The 13182-nt window shown below is 51.5% G+C and overlaps 10 non-coding genes across 10 annotated transcripts; all 10 read right to left on the bottom strand.

Moving 5' to 3' along the window:
* Nucleotides 1-432: 432 nt before the first annotated feature.
* Nucleotides 433-551, bottom strand: LOC126321844 (5S ribosomal RNA). Its single transcript, XR_007558576.1, has one exon. It is a non-coding gene; the product is annotated as a 5S ribosomal RNA (ribosomal RNA).
* Nucleotides 552-1833: 1282 nt separating this feature from the next.
* On the bottom strand, nt 1834-1952 carry LOC126321858 (5S ribosomal RNA). Its single transcript, XR_007558590.1, has one exon. It is a non-coding gene; the product is annotated as a 5S ribosomal RNA (ribosomal RNA).
* Nucleotides 1953-3234: 1282 nt separating this feature from the next.
* Nucleotides 3235-3353, bottom strand: LOC126321911 (5S ribosomal RNA). Its single transcript, XR_007558641.1, has one exon. It is a non-coding gene; the product is annotated as a 5S ribosomal RNA (ribosomal RNA).
* Nucleotides 3354-4635: 1282 nt separating this feature from the next.
* Nucleotides 4636-4754, bottom strand: LOC126321910 (5S ribosomal RNA). The gene has a single exon (XR_007558640.1). It is a non-coding gene; the product is annotated as a 5S ribosomal RNA (ribosomal RNA).
* A 1282-nt stretch (nt 4755-6036) lies between these two features.
* On the bottom strand, nt 6037-6155 carry LOC126321909 (5S ribosomal RNA). The gene has a single exon (XR_007558639.1). It is a non-coding gene; the product is annotated as a 5S ribosomal RNA (ribosomal RNA).
* A 1282-nt stretch (nt 6156-7437) lies between these two features.
* Nucleotides 7438-7556, bottom strand: LOC126321857 (5S ribosomal RNA). Its single transcript, XR_007558589.1, has one exon. It is a non-coding gene; the product is annotated as a 5S ribosomal RNA (ribosomal RNA).
* Nucleotides 7557-8838: 1282 nt separating this feature from the next.
* LOC126321908 (5S ribosomal RNA) lies at nt 8839-8957 on the bottom strand. Its single transcript, XR_007558638.1, has one exon. It is a non-coding gene; the product is annotated as a 5S ribosomal RNA (ribosomal RNA).
* A 1282-nt stretch (nt 8958-10239) lies between these two features.
* LOC126321856 (5S ribosomal RNA) lies at nt 10240-10358 on the bottom strand. The gene has a single exon (XR_007558588.1). It is a non-coding gene; the product is annotated as a 5S ribosomal RNA (ribosomal RNA).
* A 1282-nt stretch (nt 10359-11640) lies between these two features.
* Nucleotides 11641-11759, bottom strand: LOC126321907 (5S ribosomal RNA). The gene has a single exon (XR_007558637.1). It is a non-coding gene; the product is annotated as a 5S ribosomal RNA (ribosomal RNA).
* A 1282-nt stretch (nt 11760-13041) lies between these two features.
* Nucleotides 13042-13160, bottom strand: LOC126321855 (5S ribosomal RNA). Its single transcript, XR_007558587.1, has one exon. It is a non-coding gene; the product is annotated as a 5S ribosomal RNA (ribosomal RNA).
* Nucleotides 13161-13182: the final 22 nt, after the last annotated feature.

Below are 13182 nucleotides of genomic sequence, written 5' to 3'. Positions count from 1 at the left end.
CACATGAGAAAGGTAGCATGAAAAAACGGCTGGCAGGGGTAGCGACAAGAAAGCAAGAAATGAAGACAGCCAGAGTTCCCAGGCGGTCGCCGATCCGAATATAAACGTTGTTGCTTATCTTCGGTGGTCGGACGGGAACAGGTTTTTTTTAATGTAGTTAGTTTTTGGAATTTAGCGCTCCTACAAAACAGTAGGCTCTGACGCATTTCAAGAGCACATCTGTCGATTCGCAGTGTTTCGTTATTTTCAACGAGTTCCTAGCACTCTTCCTCCGCGCATTCTTGTACAAACTGAGTTCATTACTGTAATTTCGCATCTTACGTTTAATACAGTAGTTTAAAATGCTTGTGGAAGCATCTTCGTCGCACCTGAGAGTTTGTATGAAAAGAGGGCTGGCAGGTGTAGTGACATAAAATTTAAAAGAAGAGAGGGAGCCAACAGCACCCGGTGTTCCCAGGCGGTCACCCATCCAAGTACTAACCGGGCCCAATGTTGCTTAACTTCGGTGATCGGACGAGAACCGGTGTATTCAACATGGTATGGCCGTTGGCGTCCTTATACTGTAGCCGCACGGCACAAGAAGGCTTCGCGTCTCCTCCCAATACACGCAATCGCCATTTTCGGTGGCACATTTGACGCAAAGCACGTCCTTCCACCTCGAAGGCGACGCGCAGTGCGGCGCGCCGCCACGTGGGTCAGACGCACAACACAGCTGCTCGTTGCACCGCCTGTCATTCGTTTGGTTCGTGCGGCCTCCGACACTCGCGGGAGACGCACCTTGTTATTGTTGTCCGTCGCAGGGATTGCGCGCGGCCGGGCGGCGGGTGGACTGCGCGGGGTGTGGCAGTGTCCTGCTGGACCGAGAGAAGCGTTCTCACCTGCCTGACACGCGTCGCGCTTCTAGATATTTGCGTAATTCGCACGGTGCATAATCGGCTGTCACCTTCCGTCCCGACTTGTCCCGACTTTGCTCGACTGCCGCTCGCTGCCGCTCGGGTCGCGGTCCATATGACAGCACAAGCACGAGGAACATCTGCGAGATGGGCGCGGGCCGAACCGGCGTGTCCGAGGCGACGTGTGCGGCCGTTCGGAGCTACCAGAGCAGCTCTGTGCCGCGCCGTGCCGTGGAAAGGTGCGAAAACATGCACACAAGACACAGGCTTTTCGACAAAGTATCCATCTCTTGTAGCGACGAAAGGTAAATTTTTGTTTACAAATTTGCCGTTGTGCACTGCTACAAAACAATATGCCCTGACGTATTTCACAACATTTCTGTCACTTCATACTGTTTTGTTATTTCCAGAGACTCTTTGCAAGTCTTCCTTGGCGCACTCTTTTCAAATTGAGTTCCTTAATATCGTATCTTACGATATCTGTCTCGCGTGTGTGAAGCATCTTTGTCACATGAGAAAGGTAGCATGAAAAAACGGCTGGCAGGGGTAGCGACAAGAAAGCAAGAAATGAAGACAGCCAGAGTTCCCAGGCGGTCGCCGATCCGAATATAAACGTTGTTGCTTATCTTCGGTGGTCGGACGGGAACAGGTTTTTTTTAATGTAGTTAGTTTTTGGAATTTAGCGCTCCTACAAAACAGTAGGCTCTGACGCATTTCAAGAGCACATCTGTCGATTCGCAGTGTTTCGTTATTTTCAACGAGTTCCTAGCACTCTTCCTCCGCGCATTCTTGTACAAACTGAGTTCATTACTGTAATTTCGCATCTTACGTTTAATACAGTAGTTTAAAATGCTTGTGGAAGCATCTTCGTCGCACCTGAGAGTTTGTATGAAAAGAGGGCTGGCAGGTGTAGTGACATAAAATTTAAAAGAAGAGAGGGAGCCAACAGCACCCAGTGTTCCCAGGCGGTCACCCATCCAAGTACTAACCGGGCCCGATGTTGCTTAACTTCGGTGATCGGACGAGAACCGGTGTATTCAACATGGTATGGCCGTTGGCGTCCTTATACTGTAGCCGCACGGCACAAGAAGGCTTCGCCTCTCCTCCCAATACACGCAATCGCCATTTTCGGTGGCACATTTGACGCAAAGCACGTCCTTCCACCTCGAAGGCGACGCGCAGTGCGGCGCGCCGCCACGTGGGTCAGACGCACAACACAGCTGCTCGTTGCACCGCCTGTCATTCGTTTGGTTCGTGCGGCCTCCGACACTCGCGGGAGACGCACCTTGTTATTGTTGTCCGTCGCAGGGATTGCGCGCGGCCGGGCGGCGGGTGGACTGCGCGGGGTGTGGCAGTGTCCTGCTGGACCGAGAGAAGCGTTCTCACCTGCCTGACACGCGTCGCGCTTCTAGATATTTGCGTAATTCGCACGGTGCATAATCGGCTGTCACCTTCCGTCCCGACTTGTCCCGACTTTGCTCGACTGCCGCTCGCTGCCGCTCGGGTCGCGGTCCATATGACAGCACAAGCACGAGGAACATCTGCGAGATGGGCGCGGGCCGAACCGGCGTGTCCGAGGCGACGTGTGCGGCCGTTCGGAGCTACCAGAGCAGCTCTGTGCCGCGCCGTGCCGTGGAAAGGTGCGAAAACATGCACACATGACACAGGCTTTTCGACAAAGTATCCATCTCTTGTAGCGACGAAAGGTAAATTTTTGTTTACAAATTTGCCGTTGTGCACTGCTACAAAACAATATGCCCTGACGTATTTCACAACATTTCTGTCACTTCATACTGTTTTGTTATTTCCAGAGACTCTTTGCAAGTCTTCCTTGGCGCACTCTTTTCAAACTGAGTTCCTTAATATCGTATCTTACGATAGTTTAAAATCAGTATGGAAGCATCTTTGTCACATGAGAAAGGTAGCATGAAAAAACGGCTGGCAGGGGTAGCGACAAGAAAGCAAGAAATGAAGACAGCCAGAGTTCCCAGGCGGTCGCCGATCCGAATATAAACGTTGTTGCTTATCTTCGGTGGTCGGACGGGAACAGGTTTTTTTTAATGTAGTTAGTTTTTGGAATTTAGCGCTCCTACAAAACAGTAGGCTCTGACGCATTTCAAGAGCACATCTCTCGATTCGCAGTGTTTCGTTATTTTCAACGAGTTCCTAGCACTCTTCCTCCGCGCATTCTTGTACAAACTGAGTTCATTACTGTAATTTCGCATCTTACGTTTAATACAGTAGTTTAAAATGCTTGTGGAAGCATCTTCGTCGCACCTGAGAGTTTGTATGAAAAGAGGGCTGGCAGGTGTAGTGACATAAAATTTAAAAGAAGAGAGGGAGCCAACAGCACCCGGTGTTCCCAGGCGGTCACCCATCCAAGTACTAACCGGGCCCGATGTTGCTTAACTTCGGTGATCGGACGAGAACCGGTGTATTCAACATGGTATGGCCGTTGGCGTCCTTATACTGTAGCCGCACGGCACAAGAAGGCTTCGCGTCTCCTCCCAATACACGCAATCGCCATTTTCGGTGGCACATTTGACGCAAAGCACGTCCTTCCACCTCGAAGGCGACGCGCAGTGCGGCGCGCCGCCACGTGGGTCAGACGCACAACACAGCTGCTCGTTGCACCGCCTGTCATTCGTTTGGTTCGTGCGGCCTCCGACACTCGCGGGAGACGCACCTTGTTATTGTTGTCCGTCGCAGGGATTGCGCGCGGCCGGGCGGCGGGTGGACTGCGCGGGGTGTGGCAGTGTCCTGCTGGACCGAGAGAAGCGTTCTCACCTGCCTGACACGCGTCGCGCTTCTAGATATTTGCGTAATTCGCACGGTGCATAATCGGCTGTCACCTTCCGTCCCGACTTGTCCCGACTTTGCTCGACTGCCGCTCGCTGCCGCTCGGGTCGCGGTCCATATGACAGCACAAGCACGAGGAACATCTGCGAGATGGGCGCGGGCCGAACCGGCGTGTCCGAGGCGACGTGTGCGGCCGTTCGGAGCTACCAGAGCAGCTCTGTGCCGCGCCGTGCCGTGGAAAGGTGCGAAAACATGCACACATGACACAGGCTTTTCGACAAAGTATCCATCTCTTGTAGCGACGAAAGGTAAATTTTTGTTTACAAATTTGCCGTTGTGCACTGCTACAAAACAATATGCCCTGACGTATTTCACAACATTTCTGTCACTTCATACTGTTTTGTTATTTCCAGAGACTCTTTGCAAGTCTTCCTTGGCGCACTCTTTTCAAACTGAGTTCCTTAATATCGTATCTTACGATAGTTTAAAATCAGTATGGAAGCATCTTTGTCACATGAGAAAGGTAGCATGAAAAAACGGCTGGCAGGGGTAGCGACAAGAAAGCAAGAAATGAAGACAGCCAGAGTTCCCAGGCGGTCGCCGATCCGAATATAAACGTTGTTGCTTATCTTCGGTGGTCGGACGGGAACAGGTTTTTTTTAATGTAGTTAGTTTTTGGAATTTAGCGCTCCTACAAAACAGTAGGCTCTGACGCATTTCAAGAGCACATCTCTCGATTCGCAGTGTTTCGTTATTTTCAACGAGTTCAACACGCGATCTAGTGTCGCATTCTTGTACAAACTGAGTTCATTACTGTAATTTCGCATCTTACGTTTAATACAGTAGTTTAAAATGCTTGTGGAAGCATCTTCGTCGCACCTGAGAGTTTGTATGAAAAGAGGGCTGGCAGGTGTAGTGACATAAAATTTAAAAGAAGAGAGGGAGCCAACAGCACCCGGTGTTCCCAGGCGGTCACCCATCCAAGTACTAACCGGGCCCGATGTTGCTTAACTTCGGTGATCGGACGAGAACCGGTGTATTCAACATGGTATGGCCGTTGGCGTCCTTATACTGTAGCCGCACGGCACAAGAAGGCTTCGCGTCTCCTCCCAATACACGCAATCGCCATTTTCGGTGGCACATTTGACGCAAAGCACGTCCTTCCACCTCGAAGGCGACGCGCAGTGCGGCGCGCCGCCACGTGGGTCAGACGCACAACACAGCTGCTCGTTGCACCGCCTGTCATTCGTTTGGTTCGTGCGGCCTCCGACACTCGCGGGAGACGCACCTTGTTATTGTTGTCCGTCGCAGGGATTGCGCGCGGCCGGGCGGCGGGTGGACTGCGCGGGGTGTGGCAGTGTCCTGCTGGACCGAGAGAAGCGTTCTCACCTGCCTGACACGCGTCGCGCTTCTAGATATTTGCGTAATTCGCACGGTGCATAATCGGCTGTCACCTTCCGTCCCGACTTGTCCCGACTTTGCTCGACTGCCGCTCGCTGCCGCTCGGGTCGCGGTCCATATGACAGCACAAGCACGAGGAACATCTGCGAGATGGGCGCGGGCCGAACCGGCGTGTCCGAGGCGACGTGTGCGGCCGTTCGGAGCTACCAGAGCAGCTCTGTGCCGCGCCGTGCCGTGGAAAGGTGCGAAAACATGCACACATGACACAGGCTTTTCGACAAAGTATCCATCTCTTGTAGCGACGAAAGGTAAATTTTTGTTTACAAATTTGCCGTTGTGCACTGCTACAAAACAATATGCCCTGACGTATTTCACAACATTTCTGTCACTTCATACTGTTTTGTTATTTCCAGAGACTCTTTGCAAGTCTTCCTTGGCGCACTCTTTTCAAACTGAGTTCCTTAATATCGTATCTTACGATAGTTTAAAATCAGTATGGAAGCATCTTTGTCACATGAGAAAGGTAGCATGAAAAAACGGCTGGCAGGGGTAGCGACAAGAAAGCAAGAAATGAAGACAGCCAGAGTTCCCAGGCGGTCGCCGATCCGAATATAAACGTTGTTGCTTATCTTCGGTGGTCGGACGGGAACAGGTTTTTTTTAATGTAGTTAGTTTTTGGAATTTAGCGCTCCTACAAAACAGTAGGCTCTGACGCATTTCAAGAGCACATCTGTCGATTCGCAGTGTTTCGTTATTTTCAACGAGTTCCTAGCACTCTTCCTCCGCGCATTCTTGTACAAACTGAGTTCATTACTGTAATTTCGCATCTTACGTTTAATACAGTAGTTTAAAATGCTTGTGGAAGCATCTTCGTCGCACCTGAGAGTTTGTATGAAAAGAGGGCTGGCAGGTGTAGTGACATAAAATTTAAAAGAAGAGAGGGAGCCAACAGCACCCGGTGTTCCCAGGCGGTCACCCATCCAAGTACTAACCGGGCCCGATGTTGCTTAACTTCGGTGATCGGACGAGAACCGGTGTATTCAACATGGTATGGCCGTTGGCGTCCTTATACTGTAGCCGCACGGCACAAGAAGGCTTCGCCTCTCCTCCCAATACACGCAATCGCCATTTTCGGTGGCACATTTGACGCAAAGCACGTCCTTCCACCTCGAAGGCGACGCGCAGTGCGGCGCGCCGCCACGTGGGTCAGACGCACAACACAGCTGCTCGTTGCACCGCCTGTCATTCGTTTGGTTCGTGCGGCCTCCGACACTCGCGGGAGACGCACCTTGTTATTGTTGTCCGTCGCAGGGATTGCGCGCGGCCGGGCGGCGGGTGGACTGCGCGGGGTGTGGCAGTGTCCTGCTGGACCGAGAGAAGCGTTCTCACCTGCCTGACACGCGTCGCGCTTCTAGATATTTGCGTAATTCGCACGGTGCATAATCGGCTGTCACCTTCCGTCCCGACTTGTCCCGACTTTGCTCGACTGCCGCTCGCTGCCGCTCGGGTCGCGGTCCATATGACAGCACAAGCACGAGGAACATCTGCGAGATGGGCGCGGGCCGAACCGGCGTGTCCGAGGCGACGTGTGCGGCCGTTCGGAGCTACCAGAGCAGCTCTGTGCCGCGCCGTGCCGTGGAAAGGTGCGAAAACATGCACACATGACACAGGCTTTTCGACAAAGTATCCATCTCTTGTAGCGACGAAAGGTAAATTTTTGTTTACAAATTTGCCGTTGTGCACTGCTACAAAACAATATGCCCTGACGTATTTCACAACATTTCTGTCACTTCATACTGTTTTGTTATTTCCAGAGACTCTTTGCAAGTCTTCCTTGGCGCACTCTTTTCAAATTGAGTTCCTTAATATCGTATCTTACGATAGTTTAAAATCAGTATGGAAGCATCTTTGTCACATGAGAAAGGTAGCATGAAAAAACGGCTGGCAGGGGTAGCGACAAGAAAGCAAGAAATGAAGACAGCCAGAGTTCCCAGGCGGTCGCCGATCCGAATATAAACGTTGTTGCTTATCTTCGGTGGTCGGACGGGAACAGGTTTTTTTTAATGTAGTTAGTTTTTGGAATTTAGCGCTCCTACAAAACAGTAGGCTCTGACGCATTTCAAGAGCACATCTGTCGATTCGCAGTGTTTCGTTATTTTCAACGAGTTCCTAGCACTCTTCCTCCGCGCATTCTTGTACAAACTGAGTTCATTACTGTAATTTCGCATCTTACGTTTAATACAGTAGTTTAAAATGCTTGTGGAAGCATCTTCGTCGCACCTGAGAGTTTGTATGAAAAGAGGGCTGGCAGGTGTAGTGACATAAAATTTAAAAGAAGAGAGGGAGCCAACAGCACCCAGTGTTCCCAGGCGGTCACCCATCCAAGTACTAACCGGGCCCGATGTTGCTTAACTTCGGTGATCGGACGAGAACCGGTGTATTCAACATGGTATGGCCGTTGGCGTCCTTATACTGTAGCCGCACGGCACAAGAAGGCTTCGCCTCTCCTCCCAATACACGCAATCGCCATTTTCGGTGGCACATTTGACGCAAAGCACGTCCTTCCACCTCGAAGGCGACGCGCAGTGCGGCGCGCCGCCACGTGGGTCAGACGCACAACACAGCTGCTCGTTGCACCGCCTGTCATTCGTTTGGTTCGTGCGGCCTCCGACACTCGCGGGAGACGCACCTTGTTATTGTTGTCCGTCGCAGGGATTGCGCGCGGCCGGGCGGCGGGTGGACTGCGCGGGGTGTGGCAGTGTCCTGCTGGACCGAGAGAAGCGTTCTCACCTGCCTGACACGCGTCGCGCTTCTAGATATTTGCGTAATTCGCACGGTGCATAATCGGCTGTCACCTTCCGTCCCGACTTGTCCCGACTTTGCTCGACTGCCGCTCGCTGCCGCTCGGGTCGCGGTCCATATGACAGCACAAGCACGAGGAACATCTGCGAGATGGGCGCGGGCCGAACCGGCGTGTCCGAGGCGACGTGTGCGGCCGTTCGGAGCTACCAGAGCAGCTCTGTGCCGCGCCGTGCCGTGGAAAGGTGCGAAAACATGCACACATGACACAGGCTTTTCGACAAAGTATCCATCTCTTGTAGCGACGAAAGGTAAATTTTTGTTTACAAATTTGCCGTTGTGCACTGCTACAAAACAATATGCCCTGACGTATTTCACAACATTTCTGTCACTTCATACTGTTTTGTTATTTCCAGAGACTCTTTGCAAGTCTTCCTTGGCGCACTCTTTTCAAACTGAGTTCCTTAATATCGTATCTTACGATAGTTTAAAATCAGTATGGAAGCATCTTTGTCACATGAGAAAGGTAGCATGAAAAAACGGCTGGCAGGGGTAGCGACAAGAAAGCAAGAAATGAAGACAGCCAGAGTTCCCAGGCGGTCGCCGATCCGAATATAAACGTTGTTGCTTATCTTCGGTGGTCGGACGGGAACAGGTTTTTTTTAATGTAGTTAGTTTTTGGAATTTAGCGCTCCTACAAAACAGTAGGCTCTGACGCATTTCAAGAGCACATCTGTCGATTCGCAGTGTTTCGTTATTTTCAACGAGTTCCTAGCACTCTTCCTCCGCGCATTCTTGTACAAACTGAGTTCATTACTGTAATTTCGCATCTTACGTTTAATACAGTAGTTTAAAATGCTTGTGGAAGCATCTTCGTCGCACCTGAGAGTTTGTATGAAAAGAGGGCTGGCAGGTGTAGTGACATAAAATTTAAAAGAAGAGAGGGAGCCAACAGCACCCGGTGTTCCCAGGCGGTCACCCATCCAAGTACTAACCGGGCCCGATGTTGCTTAACTTCGGTGATCGGACGAGAACCGGTGTATTCAACATGGTATGGCCGTTGGCGTCCTTATACTGTAGCCGCACGGCACAAGAAGGCTTCGCGTCTCCTCCCAATACACGCAATCGCCATTTTCGGTGGCACATTTGACGCAAAGCACGTCCTTCCACCTCGAAGGCGACGCGCAGTGCGGCGCGCCGCCACGTGGGTCAGACGCACAACACAGCTGCTCGTTGCACCGCCTGTCATTCGTTTGGTTCGTGCGGCCTCCGACACTCGCGGGAGACGCACCTTGTTATTGTTGTCCGTCGCAGGGATTGCGCGCGGCCGGGCGGCGGGTGGACTGCGCGGGGTGTGGCAGTGTCCTGCTGGACCGAGAGAAGCGTTCTCACCTGCCTGACACGCGTCGCGCTTCTAGATATTTGCGTAATTCGCACGGTGCATAATCGGCTGTCACCTTCCGTCCCGACTTGTCCCGACTTTGCTCGACTGCCGCTCGCTGCCGCTCGGGTCGCGGTCCATATGACAGCACAAGCACGAGGAACATCTGCGAGATGGGCGCGGGCCGAACCGGCGTGTCCGAGGCGACGTGTGCGGCCGTTCGGAGCTACCAGAGCAGCTCTGTGCCGCGCCGTGCCGTGGAAAGGTGCGAAAACATGCACACATGACACAGGCTTTTCGACAAAGTATCCATCTCTTGTAGCGACGAAAGGTAAATTTTTGTTTACAAATTTGCCGTTGTGCACTGCTACAAAACAATATGCCCTGACGTATTTCACAACATTTCTGTCACTTCATACTGTTTTGTTATTTCCAGAGACTCTTTGCAAGTCTTCCTTGGCGCACTCTTTTCAAACTGAGTTCCTTAATATCGTATCTTACGATAGTTTAAAATCAGTATGGAAGCATCTTTGTCACATGAGAAAGGTAGCATGAAAAAACGGCTGGCAGGGGTAGCGACAAGAAAGCAAGAAATGAAGACAGCCAGAGTTCCCAGGCGGTCGCCGATCCGAATATAAACGTTGTTGCTTATCTTCGGTGGTCGGACGGGAACAGGTTTTTTTTAATGTAGTTAGTTTTTGGAATTTAGCGCTCCTACAAAACAGTAGGCTCTGACGCATTTCAAGAGCACATCTGTCGATTCGCAGTGTTTCGTTATTTTCAACGAGTTCCTAGCACTCTTCCTCCGCGCATTCTTGTACAAACTGAGTTCATTACTGTAATTTCGCATCTTACGTTTAATACAGTAGTTTAAAATGCTTGTGGAAGCATCTTCGTCGCACCTGAGAGTTTGTATGAAAAGAGGGCTGGCAGGTGTAGTGACATAAAATTTAAAAGAAGAGAGGGAGCCAACAGCACCCAGTGTTCCCAGGCGGTCACCCATCCAAGTACTAACCGGGCCCGATGTTGCTTAACTTCGGTGATCGGACGAGAACCGGTGTATTCAACATGGTATGGCCGTTGGCGTCCTTATACTGTAGCCGCACGGCACAAGAAGGCTTCGCCTCTCCTCCCAATACACGCAATCGCCATTTTCGGTGGCACATTTGACGCAAAGCACGTCCTTCCACCTCGAAGGCGACGCGCAGTGCGGCGCGCCGCCACGTGGGTCAGACGCACAACACAGCTGCTCGTTGCACCGCCTGTCATTCGTTTGGTTCGTGCGGCCTCCGACACTCGCGGGAGACGCACCTTGTTATTGTTGTCCGTCGCAGGGATTGCGCGCGGCCGGGCGGCGGGTGGACTGCGCGGGGTGTGGCAGTGTCCTGCTGGACCGAGAGAAGCGTTCTCACCTGCCTGACACGCGTCGCGCTTCTAGATATTTGCGTAATTCGCACGGTGCATAATCGGCTGTCACCTTCCGTCCCGACTTGTCCCGACTTTGCTCGACTGCCGCTCGCTGCCGCTCGGGTCGCGGTCCATGTGACAGCACAAGCACGAGGAACATCTGCGAGATGGGCGCGGGCCGAACCGGCGTGTCCGAGGCCACGTGTGCGGCCGTTCGGAGCTACCAGAGCAGCTCTGTGCCGCGCCGTGCCGTGGAAAGGTGCGAAAACATGCACACATGACACAGGCTTTTCGACAAAGTATCCATCTCTTGTAGCGACGAAAGGTAAATTTTTGTTTACAAATTTGCCGTTGTGCACTGCTACAAAACAATATGCCCTGACGTATTTCACAACATTTCTGTCACTTCATACTGTTTTGTTATTTCCAGAGACTCTTTGCAAGTCTTCCTTGGCGCACTCTTTTCAAACTGAGTTCCTTAATATCGTATCTTACGATAGTTTAAAATCAGTATGGAAGCATCTTTGTCACATGAGAAAGGTAGCATGAAAAAACGGCTGGCAGGGGTAGCGACAAGAAAGCAAGAAATGAAGACAGCCAGAGTTCCCAGGCGGTCGCCGATCCGAATATAAACGTTGTTGCTTATCTTCGGTGGTCGGACGGGAACAGGTTTTTTTTAATGTAGTTAGTTTTTGGAATTTAGCGCTCCTACAAAACAGTAGGCTCTGACGCATTTCAAGAGCACATCTGTCGATTCGCAGTGTTTCGTTATTTTCAACGAGTTCCTAGCACTCTTCCTCCGCGCATTCTTGTACAAACTGAGTTCATTACTGTAATTTCGCATCTTACGTTTAATACAGTAGTTTAAAATGCTTGTGGAAGCATCTTCGTCGCACCTGAGAGTTTGTATGAAAAGAGGGCTGGCAGGTGTAGTGACATAAAATTTAAAAGAAGAGAGGGAGCCAACAGCACCCGGTGTTCCCAGGCGGTCACCCATCCAAGTACTAACCGGGCCCGATGTTGCTTAACTTCGGTGATCGGACGAGAACCGGTGTATTCAACATGGTATGGCCGTTGGCGTCCTTATACTGTAGCCGCACGGCACAAGAAGGCTTCGCGTCTCCTCCCAATACACGCAATCGCCATTTTCGGTGGCACATTTGACGCAAAGCACGTCCTTCCACCTCGAAGGCGACGCGCAGTGCGGCGCGCCGCCACGTGGGTCAGACGCACAACACAGCTGCTCGTTGCACCGCCTGTCATTCGTTTGGTTCGTGCGGCCTCCGACACTCGCGGGAGACGCACCTTGTTATTGTTGTCCGTCGCAGGGATTGCGCGCGGCCGGGCGGCGGGTGGACTGCGCGGGGTGTGGCAGTGTCCTGCTGGACCGAGAGAAGCGTTCTCACCTGCCTGACACGCGTCGCGCTTCTAGATATTTGCGTAATTCGCACGGTGCATAATCGGCTGTCACCTTCCGTCCCGACTTGTCCCGACTTTGCTCGACTGCCGCTCGCTGCCGCTCGGGTCGCGGTCCATATGACAGCACAAGCACGAGGAACATCTGCGAGATGGGCGCGGGCCGAACCGGCGTGTCCGAGGCGACGTGTGCGGCCGTTCGGAGCTACCAGAGCAGCTCTGTGCCGCGCCGTGCCGTGGAAAGGTGCGAAAACATGCACACATGACACAGGCTTTTCGACAAAGTATCCATCTCTTGTAGCGACGAAAGGTAAATTTTTGTTTACAAATTTGCCGTTGTGCACTGCTACAAAACAATATGCCCTGACGTATTTCACAACATTTCTGTCACTTCATACTGTTTTGTTATTTCCAGAGACTCTTTGCAAGTCTTCCTTGGCGCACTCTTTTCAAACTGAGTTCCTTAATATCGTATCTTACGATAGTTTAAAATCAGTATGGAAGCATCTTTGTCACATGAGAAAGGTAGCATGAAAAAACGGCTGGCAGGGGTAGCGACAAGAAAGCAAGAAATGAAGACAGCCAGAGTTCCCAGGCGGTCGCCGATCCGAATATAAACGTTGTTGCTTATCTTCGGTGGTCGGACGGGAACAGGTTTTTTTTAATGTAGTTAGTTTTTGGAATTTAGCGCTCCTACAAAACAGTAGGCTCTGACGCATTTCAAGAGCACATCTGTCGATTCGCAGTGTTTCGTTATTTTCAACGAGTTCCTAGCACTCTTCCTCCGCGCATTCTTGTACAAACTGAGTTCATTACTGTAATTTCGCATCTTACGTTTAATACAGTAGTTTAAAATGCTTGTGGAAGCATCTTCGTCGCACCTGAGAGTTTGTATGAAAAGAGGGCTGGCAGGTGTAGTGACATAAAATTTAAAAGAAGAGAGGGAGCCAACAGCACCCAGTGTTCCCAGGCGGTCACCCATCCAAGTACTAACCGGGCCCGATGTTGCTTAACTTCGGTGATCGGACGAGAACCGGTGTATTCAACATGGTATGGCCGTTGGCGTCCTTATACTGTAGCCGCACG

The sequence above is a fragment of the Schistocerca gregaria genome, unplaced genomic scaffold, assembly GCF_023897955.1.
Source record: "Schistocerca gregaria isolate iqSchGreg1 unplaced genomic scaffold, iqSchGreg1.2 ptg000774l, whole genome shotgun sequence".
NCBI lineage: Eukaryota > Metazoa > Arthropoda > Insecta > Orthoptera > Acrididae > Schistocerca > Schistocerca gregaria.
The sequence above is the reverse complement of the archived record's forward strand: the minus strand, read 5'-3'. Positions and strand labels throughout refer to the sequence as shown.